This window comes from Diabrotica undecimpunctata, chromosome 1 (assembly GCF_040954645.1).
Source record: "Diabrotica undecimpunctata isolate CICGRU chromosome 1, icDiaUnde3, whole genome shotgun sequence".
NCBI lineage: Eukaryota > Metazoa > Arthropoda > Insecta > Coleoptera > Chrysomelidae > Diabrotica > Diabrotica undecimpunctata.
Window position 1 is genome coordinate 26,378,279 of NC_092803.1, and position 17,287 is coordinate 26,395,565.

General features: G+C 33.0%; 1 protein-coding gene across 1 annotated transcript in view; it reads right to left on the reverse strand.

The window, feature by feature from the left end:
* The window catches only part of Cad88C (cadherin 88C), a 96,930-nt gene extending 80,012 nt beyond the window's left edge, over window positions 1-16,918 (reverse strand). The window contains exon 1 of the mRNA XM_072539502.1: window positions 16,728-16,918. The gene's annotated coding sequence lies outside the window, so the exon portion shown is untranslated. The remainder of the gene's footprint in view (window positions 1-16,727) is intronic.
* Between the last annotated feature and the right edge of the window lie 369 nt (window positions 16,919-17,287).

Consider the following 17,287-nt stretch of genomic DNA (forward strand, 5'->3'; position numbering starts at 1 on the left):
GAGCTAGGCAAGTCAAAGACGATAAGCACCCATGGTTAAGTGAGGTATTATTTTTACAATATTACTTCAATTCTCTTCGTTATCTATTCTATTCTTATCGTTACAATCTCAATGGAAAATTTTCCATGGCAACCTTATTTATTATTATTTATTTATTTAACACTTTTTAAACAAATTATAAAAAAATTATTTTGCTTTAAAATTACTTAATTAATTTTTAATAATTTGATTTACTCTAACACCAAATTTATTTTTGTGTTTTTTTTTTCGTAAAATACTTTAAACGTAAAATGCAAATAAAGAATGAAAAATGCTGAAAAATGCCGATTTTAACGTTTTTAGAGGACATTTGTCAATAGCTTAGACATCGAATTTAAAAAACAAAAAATATGAGGTGAAAGTTGACAAATTAGGTTTAAAATGAGCACAAAGTCCAATTTGATTTTATGTGACATAAGTCAGTTTAAAATATCCATAAACAAATTGATATACCGCAGCGTTTCGGGATGCTAGACGCTAGACGAACATCTAAATTTTAACGTTCAAAACATATTGTTTATTTTTTACCTGTAATCTAAATCTTATTTTAATCGAAAGAATAAATATGATGCTACAACATTACAGTAAAAAGTTTACCACGGGAAGCTCTTTATTTCACAATTATTCAACAAATAAAAAATTTCATTTTTATTTGAAATATTTATTCTTTTTTTATATATCAAGCGGTTTCCCATGGTTAACTTTGGGTAAACTTTTTACTTTAATCTTACAGCATTATATTCGTCCGATTAAAATAAGATTAAAATTGTAGGTAAGAAATAAACAATGTGTTTCAAACATTACAGTTTAGATGTTCGTCAAGTCTATATATTCCCAACCGCAACGGTATATCAATTTGTTTAAATTTATTAAACTGAATTTTGCAATATAAAATCAAAATGAAATTGAGCTTTTTTAAACGACTTGACTAAATCTTGTATTTTTTTACATCTGATGTTCAACCTATTTAAAAATGGCCTCGAAAAACGATAAAATTGGATTTTTTTCGGCTATTTGAGTTGTTTATTTACAATTTTTTCGAAAGGAAAATCCTCATACGGATTATGGGCCCGATAAGAATGGACAACGGAGAAATGAGAAGAAGAATGAAGCATGAACTAAGAGACATAATGAAGGGAAAAGATATAGTTAGATTTATTAAAGCACAGAGGCTGAGATAGCTGGGACACATAGTGAGAAGAAAAAACGACCTATTGGTTAAGAAGATCACTAGATGGAAACCAGCAACTGAAAGAGCAAGAGACAGATGGGAGAATCAGGTCATGAGAGATATCAAAATTCTGGAAGTGAGAAACTGGAGGGAACTATGCACATATCGAAATGAGTAAAAGAAAATTGTAACGAAAGCCAAGTCATACAACAAACTATGACAGCATACAAGTGGAATGCGGAGTGATTTACCGCAATAAGTGAATCAAGGAGTTCTAAGTAAAAGCGGCAAATATCCCACCCGGAATGAAAAGCCTTGATGATGCTGATGATGATTTGCAATCGTTTAAAGTAAGCGTTTTACATAAAAATCATAAAAATAACTTTCGTCTTGATATAACTCAACGTGTTAAAAAAAGTTTTAGAATTAAGTATAGGTTTTAGTATTTAGTATAGGTAGAAGTAAAAAAAGACATACGAGAAGAAATATAATCCCACAAAACATTATGCATGAAGATGACATTGAAACGGTTGGAAAGTTTACATACCTGGGAGTAGAAATATATGCCGATGGAGCAGAGGATGGAGAAATACGAAAAAGGATAACGCAGGCAAACAAAGCTTATTTTGCCCTCTCCCATATATTTCGGTCTAAAAGTGTCCACCGAAATACAAAGATGAGAATCTATAAAACTTTAATTCGGCCAATAGCATGTTATGGCAGCGAAGCATGGGTCCTGAAAGAAACATCCAAAAACAAACTCGACACATTCGAAAGAAAAGTACTGAGGAGAATACTAGGACCTATGAGGGAAAACGGAATCTTCAGAATTCGATATAACAACGAGCTCTATCAACTGTATAAGGAAACACCCCTGTCAGACTTCATTAGAATACAAAGATTGCAATGGGCCGGACATGTGATACGAATGGGAGAGGATAGGCTACCAAAACGAGCACTGAACGCCAGAATGCAGGGAAAGAGACCAGTTGGAAAGCCAAGAAAGCGCTGGGAAGACACAGTAAGCAGCGACGCACAAGCACTTTTAGGAGTCCGTGTATGGAGAAGAGCAGCCACAGACAGACAAGGGTGGAGGCAAAAAATAAAAGAGGCCAAGGCTCATTTTGGGCTGTAGTGCCGTAGAAGAAGAAGAAGAAGTAAAAAAAGCAATTTTTTATAATTTGTTTAAAAATTGTTATTTATAAATAGGTTGCCATGGAAAATTTTCGGTAAACTTTTCAGCACATCATAATAATATAGATTAAAACAAGTTTCAGCATGTCGGTATGAAATCGACCGTATTTGACAAAAGTCACCCGCCTAGCATGTTTAGCAAGAAATAAAACCTAGTTTACATAAACCAAGAGTATTCTTAGAAATACTTGAATAGAATAATTCGTTTTTTTTCATAAAATTTATTATAAATAAATTATTTGCGAAGTTTATTGAAGAAGTACATATTAATCATAAATATTTGTGTTACAGTAAAAATTGCCTGGTTGATGGTTTATTTAACCATCTTATTATTTAAGTAATACATTTTCGTAATGTACGCAAAAAGTACATACAAATTAAAAAAAGAAACGTCGAAATTTTAAAGAGTTTTAAAGGCCGCCGATTTTGAGGACCACGTTTTTGAAGCTTTGCGAACGATTCCATTAAAATGCAATCTTTTTCGAATTTTGCACAATAAATCTTTAAAGTATGTTCTTAATAATTGTTATAACAAAGCCACTATCAATTTAAAAAAAAATGGCACTAACTTCATCCCAAATTATCCTAGGTCAACTTTTGTTTCTTTTAAATTTGTAAAAAATGCCTAAATATGAAGAAATAATTTTCTTGCAGGAAATGGTTAAAAAGTTATTCTAATTGTTTTTAGGCAAAAAAAATCGACGTTTTTGCAAAATTATTTTGCAATATTTAAAATTATTTATCTTTGTTTTTTTTTTAAATAATATTAATATATTAATATCTTTTTTTTTTAGAAGCTACCCGTATAATTACTATAATTGCATAGTTATAGTAACTTACTTATATATACTTATATTGTAAAAAAATTGGATAAACAAATTAAATACCCTTTAAGCTATGTATCGACTTGCAATTTTGATCATATTTTAAGCACCACAAGGCCCAACACTGTATGTAATATAAAGGTTAAAAGTTTATTTTTAAAAAAGTCTAACATTTATAAAAACCAAAATTTTTGGCTTATTTGGCAAGTTTCTAAACAACACATAAGGATAGAAACATTTAAAAAACGTCATTTTGAAGATTTTTATATAACATTTTCTTACTCTCAAATTTCTTGAAATGTTTAACTTTTTGCTGTTAGACGAAAAAAAAAAGAAGAAAATTTACCATTTTTTGACCTTTATTTGTTAATATTTAATTAAGTCCAAAAAACCGACTTCAGGAAACATATAGATTCTTGATATAGATGTCCATACTACTGAAAACAACTGTCGTTTTCCTGGCCTCTTCAGTGTCATAAACAGGGTCCTTTTTTGCTTATTTCTATGGCATAGAATGCGACTAAATTAACCGATGCCATTTTAATAAGTTTATTTTATTAATCACTAAACTCAGTGATAGGGTCGGGACTGCAAGGTGGATGTTTTAAGACTTTCCACTTTATATGTGCAAGCAGATCTTAAACTGTAAGAGCGACATGAGGTCGACCATTGTTAAGCAGAATAGTAACACCACTTGTGGCTTTTCAGAACTTTTATTTTTTTACTTCTTCTTCTTAGAGTGCCATATCCCTACGGAACGTCGGCGACTACCATGCTTATAATATTGTTATACTGATCTCGGTCTTGCGCTACGTGTAGCAATTGGTCCGCTGTTAAACCTGTCCACTGCCGCAAATTCCTCAACCAAGAGAGTTTCTTCCGTCCTATCCATTTCTTTCCTTCGATTTTACCGTTGAGAATTAGCCGAAGGAACTCATATCTTGGTCCTCTGATTATACGTCCAAGATATTCTAGTTTACGCCTCTTAATAATATTTAATAGAGTTCGTTGATGTCCCATTCTTCGAAGAACTTCTTCGTTTCTGGTTCTGCTAGTCCATGGAATTTTTAGTATCCTTCGATACAACCACATCTCAAACGCCTCGATCTTATTCATGATATCGGCGTTTAAAGTCCAAGTTTCACATCCATTCAAAAGTACAGACCACACGTAACATCTTGTAAACTTTTCACGGATTTCCAAATTTAATGAGTTATTGGATAATAGAGGCTTGAAGTTTTGAAATGAGTTTCTTGCCTGTTCAATTCTACATCGAATTTCGAAGGATGGATCCAGATTTTGGGTAATCCAACATCCAAGGTATTTGAATCTCTGAACTCTCTGCAGCGGTTGTTGGTTTAATATCAGTTTGGTTGCGCCGATATCCACTTTACTGGTCACCATGTATTTAGTTTTATCGATATTTATCGACAGTCCCCAATTTGTGCATTCCATGTCAACTCTATTGATTAGCTCCTGCAGATCGTCGATGTTTTCAGCTAGAATCACAGTATCGTCGGCGTACCGTATATTGTTAATTATTTCTCCTCCTATGATAATTCCTTTTTGATCTTTTAAAGCTTCCCTAAATAGATTCGCAGAATACACGTTAAAGAGGTTGGGAGACAGTACACAGCCCTGTCTTACGCCTCGTTCAATACTGATTGGCTTTGATTCTCTGTTGTTGGTATTAATAATGGCTGTTTGGTTCCAGTAAAGTTTGGCAATAAGTTTGATGTCTTTCTCATCTAGTTGGATGCTCTGCAAGGCGGTAATTAGTCTGGTATGCTGAACGCGATCAAATGCCTTTTCAAAATCAATAAGGCACATATATACGGGTTTTCTTACCTCCCAACATCGTTGAAGGAGTGTTTGCATAGTAAATAGTGCTTCTCTAGTTCCAAGGCATCTCCGGAACCCGAACTGCTCTTGACTAATTATTTCTTCGCACTTGTTGTTAATTCGATTTAGAAGAATATGCAACAGTATTTTAACGGCATGGCTCATTAAACTAATGAGTCTACAATCGCTACATTTCTTAACGTTTGGTTTCTTGGTATTTTTTTACGGTATCTAAATATTGTGTAGCGTAAATGTCCGTTAGACCAAGCTCTCTAAAATCCAGTGCATCAAATGCTATATTGAAAAATTCTAATCATCAGTAAGCGGTCTTGTAATATATTGAGCAGCAACTTTATGATAACAAAAACATAAATTATGGAACGTACAATTCTTTTACTATAAGCAGAAATTAAACTTTTGGTATAGTTCTCGAACTTTCATACTGGTTTAGCGATACGTACATGTCGAGGATAGGATAGATCAGATTCTGCTTGTCCATAATACCAATATATATGGGAAATACTATTTTCCGAAGAAGAGCACCGTTCTGTATGCTACTGTTGTAACAAACTGGTTATATCAAATGTCCTTTTTTTATTTCTATGGGACAGCCGAGACCAAAAAAATCACTGGTCAATGGAGAATTGACAGCAAAGGATACTGACGGTTAGACCATATTCTGCAAGAACACTTAGTAGCACCAAAAAAAATTCTCCTTCCTCTCCTTCATAGAAAGTGCTAGATCTTATGAGGAGTTGTTATGAAAGAGTTGGGCAAAAGACGAAGAATATTTGGTTAAAAAGTTTCCTTGTTAGTCGAAGGCGAAATTGAACATATATTTATTGGGCCAGCTGTCAGAAGACTTTCTGCGCATCAAAAGATTCTAACACCATGATAAATCTCCAGCGACAAAGATGGTTTGCATTTAAGGATGCCGTAGATAAATTTTTGAGTAACAATGAAGAATGTGATTACAAAAATATGGTCAAAAGAATGCCAAGTCTTTTTACGACTTGGGTTGTCACATAAGCCTAAAGATACATTTTCTCCAGTTCTACCTAGATTATTTTCTAGAGAATTTTGCGGCTGTCAGTAAAGAATATGGCTAGCGTTTCACAAGAAAAATAAAGAGTACAACACGATAGCAGACTACTTCCGATTTTTTCTTATTATTCTTCTGATGCTCTCATATTGCTGGAGGTTTGCGATCACTACATCGAAATGTTCTTTCTTCTGCACCACTCTTAGTAATTGTTAAACGTTAATGCCCATCGTGTAAGCTCTGATATTGCGGAGAGATGACATGGCCCCTCTGCCTACTCCTCTTCGACCCTCTATTTTTCGTTCAATTATTATTCGTAACAGGTTATATTTCTCATTATATTTCGTAAGTACGATGTCTTTCTTTTTTTAATCGTTGTTATAAGTTCTAACTATCTATTTATGGTGTTTAATAGTATTCGATTCATAATGTGTTGTGTCCATGATATTCTGAGCATTCTTCGGTAAAACCACCTCTCAAAGGCTTCTAACCGTCTGATGGTACTTAATTTGAATGTCCAGGCTTTAATTCCATATAGAAGGACTGACCAAACATAGCATTTAATAACTCTAATTCGGATGTCTAAGCTTAGTTTTCATTTTTAAATAATTTGCTTTCATTTATTGTACTTGCTCCTAGCCTGTTCTATTCGTGTTTTTATTTCGATATCTAGATCCCACTTATCATTTAGTACTACTTCTAAGTATCTGAATTTGTGAAATTGTTCTTATTGAGTCTTATTTAGGTAAATGCGACTATTTTCATCGGTTGTGCTAATCACCAATACTTTAGCTTCTGATTGCTACAGAGGGAGATTCCAGATATTATTTATAAGCCAAAATGTACGAAGGGGAAAATATAAATCTTTCAAATATTAAACATGACGTCACATATGTTTAGATGTAGAACTTATATCCTTTTCAGTAACAAAACAAATAATCCATTTGTGAAAAAGTCAATTACCACAAAATGCCATCATCTTATTAACACAAATCTACAGCGCGGTATTAAGATTAGGATATTTTCCTTCACAATGGAAAGTGACTCAAGTTATTTTAATCCATAAAATAGGCAAACCTTTAAAATCCGTAACTTCATATAGACCCATTAGTTTATTACCAATTCTTGTTAATCTTAAAAAACTAATAATAAAGAAATTGAGTTCTTTCCTAGAAGAAAACTGCTTAGTTCCTAACTACCAATTTGGTTTTCGACAAAAACACGTTACAGTTGACCTGATACAGAGTTAATATCATAAACCAGGATTAGGAGGAAAAGCGCTATTGTTCTGCAGTTTTCTTGGACATCACGCAAGGTTTTGATAAAGTGTGGCATACAGGCTTGCTGTATAAAATTAAATAACAACTAAGTACCATCTGAATACTATAGGATATTTTAATTCTACAAAACAGACAGATATTTCCAGATAAAATACGGTACGCTAGTAACAGTATTGAGACCTATGAACTCGTGTGTACCTCAAGGTAGTGTGATTGGTCCATTATTATATCTATTATACACGGACGACCTACTCACTTCTGGTCAGTGTTCCTTGGCAACATTTGCTGACGACACCCTCATCCTCTACGTAGCACACAAATTCGATCGAAGCATCTAGAAGGTTACAAGTCCACTTAAACACCATTCAGATATGATAAAGAAAATGGCTAATCAAGGTTAATGAAAGTAAATCAAACCATGTAACTTTTACAACTAAACGTCTGAAATGTCCACCTGTACAACTAAACGATCAAGATATATGGCAAAATACCTTGGTATTCATCTTGATAGACGACTAACTTGGAGAAACCACATCTGCAATAAACGAAAACAACTTATATACAAAATTAAGACAATTACTGGCTACTTGGTAGAAGATCTAAATTATCACTAGAAAATATATTACTAGTGTACAAAGTAATTCTAAAACCCATCTGGACCTATGGCATTCAACTGTGGGGGTATGCAAGAGAATCCAATATTGAAATCCTGCAGAGGTTCCAATTGAAGGTCCTTAGGCAGATTGTTAATGCACCATACTACCTCCCTAATGAAGTCATACATCGTGATCTCTCAGTGAGTATTGTGCACGAAGAAATAAAAAAGTGTAGTGATAGGCATTTAAACCGGTTAAAAATTCACCCAAATTCAAGTGCGGTCAACCTACTGGACAACAGCAGGGAAGTAAGAAGACTTTAGAGACACAAACCCTTGAACTTACTAGAAACCTAGATTTCTTAATTACATTATTTAGAATATAAGAACATTTTTTGTAAATATATATTTTAGTTAAATTTAATAAGGAAGGTACCAGCACTGGCAGGTATTCTTCGCTCATGTTAATTTCTCTGTTTGAATTATCAAATTTGATTATTGTCCAAACAGAACAGATTGCAAAAAAAATTTGAAAAAAGTTGACATGTTACGGCACAATTGAGTTCATACAGCTTTTCAATTTTTTTGCAGACCTGTAAAATCAGGGAGACAAGACCATTGACACTCAATTATTTGAAAATGTCCAAATTACGTTTAAAGCGTATCCTTCCACGAAGCAAAAATTTGATAGATAATTCTTGCATTGAAGATTTTCCAATATTAATCTGCATACATTTTAATTATATTTTTATATTGGAATAACAAGAATACACTTATACTCATAGTAACACATTATCCAACACTTTCATCATGTTATATACAAGAAAAAATAAAACTATTACGCAATAATTATAACAAATTCATCTGCAAATGTACAACAGAAGCGCAGATAATTAATATCTTAACAATAAATTAACCATAATGTTATGTCACTTTCTCTAATTGTTGTGGTTGAGAATATTTCCAACTTTTACTTCATTTTTCGAAGACGTAACACTTCTACTTTGTTATCCATCAATGGTTGTAATTATAGAATAATTTCATGACCCACTACGTCCGAATTTGATAAATTGCATGTAAGTATACATTAAATAGTGAGGGCATTGAGATAACGTGGGAGATAGAACACTTTTTTTTTCATTTTTGGAAGGTCCGAGGACACGCCTCGTTATGAGAATATATTTCATAGTCGCTTATTGTAAAAGTTCACAGTGCATGCGAGGTATTTCCTCTAATAATGACACATTTCGTAGTACCCATCGCACCGACCGAATGGTGTAGAAGGCAATGACATTGGTCTAGATTTTGACGGAAATGTATATTTGTAATGCTTTGGCCATTTTACAATTCAATATTTACAATAAATTCAAATAACTATAATGCTTAATTGTAACTACGTATTTACGATAAGAAAAATGGCGAAAAGGAGAATTACTGAAGACAAATGCTACAACATCTATATCTTTCAACGATATACTTAAAATCGATATCTAGACAGCTTAGATTGCAGTTCATCTTTGTCTCTATCGAGCCTTTTTTATTTTATTTTTGGACAAAGACCTCCACTTAACATCGCTTAACATCGTCGCACCTTCTTATCTTTTTTTTTCTGTCGTGTGTTCGGTGATCGCCAATATTTTAGTCCTGCTTGAATCGTATGACCTGCATATTTCCATTTAAATTTTGGCACATTCAGATATTTTTTGATTTATAAGATTTATATGCAGTATTTGCGTTTTCAGTGATTTTGCGTTTTTTCTGATTTCTTCAATATTCAACTTTTGTAAGCGTCTAGATTACCAAGTGCTTATGCCGGAGAGAAGAAAATCATGAAAGAAACATCGACACTGGTAAAAGAAATATTTGCTACGGAAGTACCTAAAGTCTTTAAAAAAATTAAGAAAGCAATAAATCACCCTTAAATGTACAGAATATATCCAACATATCCAAGATTTATCACCAACTTTACAGTAAAACTGCTACACTATACATGCTGCACTATTTAATAAAGGCAAACTCTAACTTACTGAGGATTAACAAACAGACTGGAAGATCTAGATAACGCTGATGATATATGCCTCTTAGTACATATAAATGGGACATGCAACTCCAAGTAAACAGACTACAAGAAGAATTAAAAGAGGTTCGAGACAGATTCTACTGGAGCAATTGTCGCCGAGATGTAGAAGATTGGTGATCCGAAGTACTTAGATGTTTCGAACATGAAGGAACCGGTTATTCTTCATCGATGATGATCACCGAAAGAGAAATAAAGCTTCCTCAAGATATTGTTTTTGGAAGATTGCCTCCCTGCGAAGGAGAATGTTCATCCCTAACGTACATCGAAAATTTAAAAGAAAAATTGAAGAAAGTCTACGAATTTTCTCGTAAAAGGTTTGAACTTTCAAAGTGATAAAGTCAAGACCAGGCTCGACATGTATCACATAGATACAACATTCGAAACAGGTGATCCAGTATATTTTACAATCCACACGTTCTACGAAACTGTGAAGGTCTTTACACTGTCCTGAAGCAAACAAACGATCTAATCTAACGCATCCAGTTTTCATCTAGAAGTAAACGCAAGGTTGTGCATATCGAGAGATTAGCTCCTTACCATGGAACTGATCAACCCTGTTGGCTTCAATCAAACTGTAACAATATATTTACATTCTTGTACATGGTGTAAAAAATTTCTAAGTATTAACAGGGCGACTCCATCTTTCGCTTTGGTTTCGTTCGTAACAGCTTTGTAAATCATCAGAAAGTCATCCAGCACAATTTGACGCTTTCACATAAGACAGGGGGATTCATTAAGCCCTAAGCTCTTTAATTTACGAGGATAGAGAATGGGAAACAAAGAAATAAAAATAATGTAACGCAGACGACGCAATATTGATAGCCCAAGATAAATATAGTCTGCAAAAACTAGTCTACAGATTTTATAAGAGCAAAAGAATTTAAGATGATAATCTCAACTCAAAAACTCAAACAATAATAATCAGCAAAGAACCAATCAGATGTAAAATTGAAATCGATGGCACCAGTATTGAACAAGTAATATAAATAAAATACCTTGGAATTACTGTCCAAATACTCTCCAACTATGGCGACCTGGACAAAGAAGTACGAGATCAAGTACAAAAAGCAAATAGACTGGTAGGATGCCTTAATAACACTATATGGCGAAACCGACATATTAACAATGAGATAAAGTCAAGAATTTATAAAGCCAGTGTAAGATCAGAATATGCATTCAAAACAAGACCCGATACAGTCACAACACAAATAAAACTGGAAATGTCAGAGATGAGACTAATGAAAAGAATTACAGGACATACTCTAAGATATAAAAAAACGAGTGAACGTAGAAGAAAATGTAACTAACAGTGTATAAACGAATAGACACTAAACATAATAGAATAACCACATAAGCAGAATGGAGAGACCCGTGTGGTCAAATTGCAAAAGATAAAGACGGTACCAATCGGTAGGTAAAAGAAGTACCGGACGACCACGCAAAAGATGGAGTGACAACCTTCCATAGAGGTATCAATCCGCCAATGAACAAGTTGAATTGTTTATAACGAGGAAAAAGAAGTAAATTTTTTAAATCTCTATGTACTCTATTGATTTTGTTTCTCTCTTTCCAGCTATTTTTTATTGTTTAATTGTTAGATTTTTTGTTGTTTATGATGTAGCTATCTTTATCTATTTGGGCTATTTATTTGCTAGTTACAGAAGTTACAATTTTTGATAGTATATATATGTTCCGAAAGGTTTCCGCGGTTAGTACAATTAAACCTGGAGCTACAGAGCTAAGATTAATACTATTACAGGAATTAACCTCACCAGTCTTCCGGGGTGAACCGCGTTGATTATAATTGTGCCGATCTTTCGACATCCTTTTCAATATCTTCTTCAGGGCTTCCGAGGTCTTGGTCTCCCGAGTCCCCAGACACTACTACACTGTAGTACGCTGAACGCGGTTTAACCCAGAAGACTGTTGAGGTTAATTCCTTTATAATAGTATTAATCTTAGCTCTAGATTTAATATATATATATATATATATATATATATATATATATATATATATATATATATATACAGTGTGACCCATTTAGATTGGAAACACCTCTATAAATTTTGAAGTTGTTAACCGATTTTAACCAAATTTTTTTTTTAATGTTATGTAATAAAAGGTCTATTGCAAGACAAAATATGAAATATTTAGTTAAATTTTCAGTGCAGTCTACGATACTTTTTCTTCGTCGGAAATAGAGAATTTGTATTAGCGATTTTTTTATTAAAAAAATTTCTACGCCACTGGATTTAGAGTGACTCCAAATAGCTATGATAAAAATTTCATTAAAATATATTTATTAATAACGAAGTTATGACAACTTATAATTTTAAAACTCACTAAGCTACGAGTCAAAAAAGAACACCCTGTATCAACAAATAACCATAAAACTAATTATTTTTTAAATAATTTTAATAATAAACCACTACTAGACAAAAAAATGTTTAAAATAGCATAAAAATTTAATGCAAGTAACGCACTTACATTATTAACTTTACATGCTACAACTTAAATCTCAGTTGCCATGACAACGACATTACTGTTTGACATTACATATTTGTGTCATACAAATTTCAGTGCTAGCATAAATTTATGCATAATATCTGCAACAATATTTACTTCAAATTTTTTTAATAATATTTTGTGTCATGGCTGCAAGATTAAGTTTGAGAGAAAAAATTGAAATTATATGTCTTTTGGGAGATAACGATAGAAGTGCCAGGGAAGTTTGTACAATATTTAATGACAGACATGTGGATCGTCCTAATATTAGCTGCGGTACGGTAAACAAAATAAATAGAATATTTAATGAATATGGTGCAGTATCAAAACTTATTTTAAAAAATAACCCGTTACAAAGAAGAAGAGGAAATGATCAAATCATTTTAGATCATTTCAGAAATAACCCTAATGCCAGTTTAAGGAATGCCCGTTTATATTTGAATGTGCCTCAAGAGGGTATTCGGCGATGTCCTAAGGTAAATAATATTAAACCTTTCAAACCAAAATTCTTACACACGTTACAAGAAGGCCACGAAGCAAAACGTTTAGAATGTTGTTTATGGGCCCAAGGGAAATATTTAAACAATATAAATTTTCTAAAAACGTGTTGTTTACCGACAAAGCCACTTTCACTACAAATGGAGTAGTAGCATCACAGAATTGTCGCTATTGGACAGCAGATAATCACCATTGGGTAATAAACTGTAAAAGCCAGTATTCTCAAAAAATCAATGTCTGGTGTGGTATACTGAACGAGCGAGTTATTGGTCCTTTCTTTTTTGAAGAACACTTGAACTCACAGAACTTTTTAGAATTTTTAAACACCGACTTGTGGGATGCTAATGGCTAAATGAAAATTTTCCGAACCGTTGGATAGGCCGGGGTAGTCAGTTCATAGATTGGCCACCCTGATCTCCAGATCTCACAATTTTAGACTTCTTTCTCTGGGGAGTTATCAAACAAAAAGTTTACCAAACCCGTGCAAGACAAGTAAACGAACTTCGTGCAAGAATTCGACAGGCATGTGCAGAAATTACTCCCCAACAACTAAGAAATGTAATTAGAAATATTCATAAACGCTACGACAAATGTATGCAATTAGATGGTGGATTGGTAGAGGCAACTAGGATTTAAAATAAAATTATGTTTTCATGTTTCTGTTAATACAGAGTGTTTTTTTTAACGTTAATACAGAGTGTTTTTTTCTTAGTGAGTTTTAAAATTTTAAAATGTCATAAGTTTGTTATTGATAAATATATCTTAATGAAACTTTTGTCATAGCTATTTGAAGCCATTCTAAATCCAGTGAAGTAGAAATTGTTTTAATAAAAAAATCGCTAATACAAATTCTCCATTTTCGATGAAGAAAAAGTATCGTAGAATGCCCTGAAAATTTAACTAAATATTTCATATTTTGTCCCGCAATAGACCATTTATTACATAACATTAAAAAAAAATTTAGTTAAAATCGGTTAACAACTTCAAATTTTATAGAGGTGTTTCCAATCTAAATGGGTCACACTGTATATATATATATATATATATATATATATATATATATATATATATATATATATATATATATATATATATATATATATATATATATACCAGTACTAATCAACCGACCAGTACTAATCGAGTAACGACGAGAAGTAGATCCACCAGGCTTGAGAATGGCAAGTGAGACCTTGCCGAAACGTCGCCAAAACAATGGTTTTCAAGAAAACCAGCATTTTACAACGCGGAGTCAAACCCGGAAAAATAGTGACAGCATATATATATATATATATATATATATATATATATATATATATATATATATATATATATACACTTCTCCAAGAAATTAACGCACTACTTTGAAATATTAAAATATTTTATTAGCGTTAATAAAAATTTCCATTGTAATGTTATATTTTGCAAGCCCCTTGTATATGCTATTCGTACACTCTATATTTATTGACTGTGTTTTATCGCTATAGTTTTTTTTGCAATAAAACAAAAAGAAGCAAAAAATGTACTAATTCTATAAATATACTAATTTCCAATTGTTCACGAATTTTATTCGGCTACTGCTTAATTGTTGATTATTGTTAATTGTGTTTATTATGGAGCGTCAATCACGTAATTTAACCCAAGATGAATGTGCCCAAGCAGTGATACTGTCGGAAGAAGGTTGGAGTTACCGAAGAATTGGTCGTCGGTTTAATGTGTCCCACACAGCCATCTCATGGGTGTTAGAAAGATTCCTCGAAACAGGGGATCATACTCGCAGACCAGTGCAAGGACAAAACCGGGTAACTATACCTATTCAAGATCGATTTTTAAGAATTTCTGCTCTTCGACAGCGTTTTGTAACACATCGAAGTCTACAAATGCAGCTTCGAGACGTGCATGCTATACAAATTAGTACTGAAACTGTTCGCCAGCGACTTAGGGAATACAACTTAACACCTAGGATTGCCACCCGAGGTCTTCTATTAGTGCAGAGCATCGAAGGGGGATTTTGCCAGAGAACACGTTAATTGGTTAGAGGCTGACTGAGAACGAGTGCTATTTACTGATGAATCCCGATTTTGTTTGTACAATAACAACAGACGTGCTAGTGTGTTGCCACGACCCAACGAACGATATGCTCAATGTAACATCTCGCACACCACATTTTTTGGTGGAGGATCCGTTATGGTATGGGGTGGTATTTCTTTGACCGCACGTACGGACCTAGTGGTCATATAAAATGGAACTGTTACAGCTGAAATATTGGAGTTCCTGGAGAAACATGTAGTACCATTCGCTCCTTATATCGGTAAAAATTTCTTACTAATGCAAGATAATGCCAGACCTCACGCTGCACAGATCGTCAGAAATTATCTAGAAGAGGTAGAAATTAACACTATGGAATGGCCAGCATATAGTCCGGATTTAAATCCGATTGAAAATCTCTGGGATATCCTTGGTAGGTGATTAAGAGCGACACCGATCCAACCAAACAACTTACAGGAAGTGGGAGAGAGGCTGATCCAGATTTGGAGAGAACTAGACCAAAATGAAATACGGCAATTAATTTTAAGTGATTGATCATTACTTATATGATTAATGATTTTTATACATGGGGGTTGGATCTTTGGTACCAATCGAAGGCATGATGAACAGCCAAAAATACAAATCCGTGTTGGGTCAGAGTTTGGACACAGATGGACAAAAATGGCAGCCTCAAGGAGGAGCGATTCTTCAACAGGACTTTGCTCCCTATCATAAGTCGAAGCAAATGATGGAATTTTTCAAAAATAAGATGATTAATGTTTTAGATTGGTTCGGTAATTCGCCTGACCTTAACCCCATTGAAAAATTATGGGCTATTTCCAAGCTAGACTGCGCAAAATCGACAAACTACAAAAATAAAAATGATAGAAACGGTCATTCAGGTTTGGTTTTGAGATGAAAGGATATCTGGAAACTGTTAGAAACTCGTAGAATCTATGCCAAAATGGGTAAAAGCAGTAATTGCAGCGAAAGGGGGATATATTTCCTTACGTTTACTTTTATAGTTTTGTCAAAATATAATTTTTTTCTAAATAAACTGTTTTTTCGTTAAAACAGCCGATGATACTATTAGTTCGCGCAGTACTGTATATACTTTTATAAACTAATACTAGAAGAAAAAGTAAATAAAAAAATATAGCGAATGATATATAGTAGTCCCTACATTCTTCCGAGCTGTATCCATCAGGAACAGCACCTAGGACAGTTGTTACGACAAAGAAGAAACTGATAGAAGCATAGTACAGATAGAGCACGTGAATACATGAGACGTGAAAGCCTAAAAAAACGATAAATAATGATAGGATTCAAAAAGATCTCAGCAAATACCGTCTGCGTGTTTACAGAGAAAAAGCATAAGACAGAGGACATAGTAATTCACCAATTTAGTAGAAAACCATATAGACCTATAGACATATTTTAATAAATGATAATAATTAATAAATAATAAACACATATAAATCATAAAATAATTCATAAATAATATAATAAATAATAATTTTAATAATGTAGAACAATTTAATTATATAAGTACAGGTATTAAATCTTACTTCTTTAACGATTTTTGTTAAGCTAAAATTGAAATTATATTACATTGTTTAAACAATTACCTTAATACCATCCAATAAATTGTTTTTAGTCACACTAAAATTCAAATGTTCGATATTTTTTTCACTGCATAGTTCTTTTTCCGCCAAACTACCGCAAAATCGCTTTTCGCGACTCAAATCGAAACACGAGAAAATCAGAGCCGCAAACAAAAAAAACAGTACACTGAAAACACGGACGTGCTTTAAGTGTACCTGTGTGTGGACTAACTGAATGGTAAACTAAAGCCAGCTTTGACTTTGAGAACTCACCAAAACAAAGAATGGTAGAGAGGGAAAGTTGGCAAGTGTGGTAAATGTCGGAACAGTTCCGTGATTGTTTATTTAGATCAGGAAATAGCGTGAGTAAAATAACTGCAATGAAAAATAATAGAATATAAAAAAGGACCAGAAATATAATCTTTAATAGCGTGTTAAAATTATGTCATAGAATAGAAGAGATCGAAAGTGAATAAATGGATAAAAATAAGAGAATCACACACATACCCCTACATATATATATATATATATATATATATATATATATATATATATATATATATTACAAATGATTATTTCGACCA